This window comes from Poromitra crassiceps (assembly GCF_964638095.1).
Source record: "Poromitra crassiceps genome assembly, chromosome: 16".
In the NCBI taxonomy this organism is placed as follows: Eukaryota; Metazoa; Chordata; class Actinopteri; order Beryciformes; family Melamphaidae; genus Poromitra; species Poromitra crassiceps.
Window position 1 is genome coordinate 17,237,081 of NC_139645.1, and position 202 is coordinate 17,237,282.

Consider the following 202-nt stretch of genomic DNA (forward strand, 5'->3'; position numbering starts at 1 on the left):
CCCGTGGCAGCGCCCCCCTCCTGCCTCCCGCGGCAGCGCGCCCCTCCCAGGCCGGGTACGCGTGGCCGGGGGTTTATACACTATTCATAAAGAACAACACTGTGTGGGGAGAAAAATGGGCCCATTATTTTCAAACAGAAATGGGATATATTTGTTTTGTGGCGCTGGTTGTGTGTGCTGCGTGTGCGTGTGTGTGTGTGTG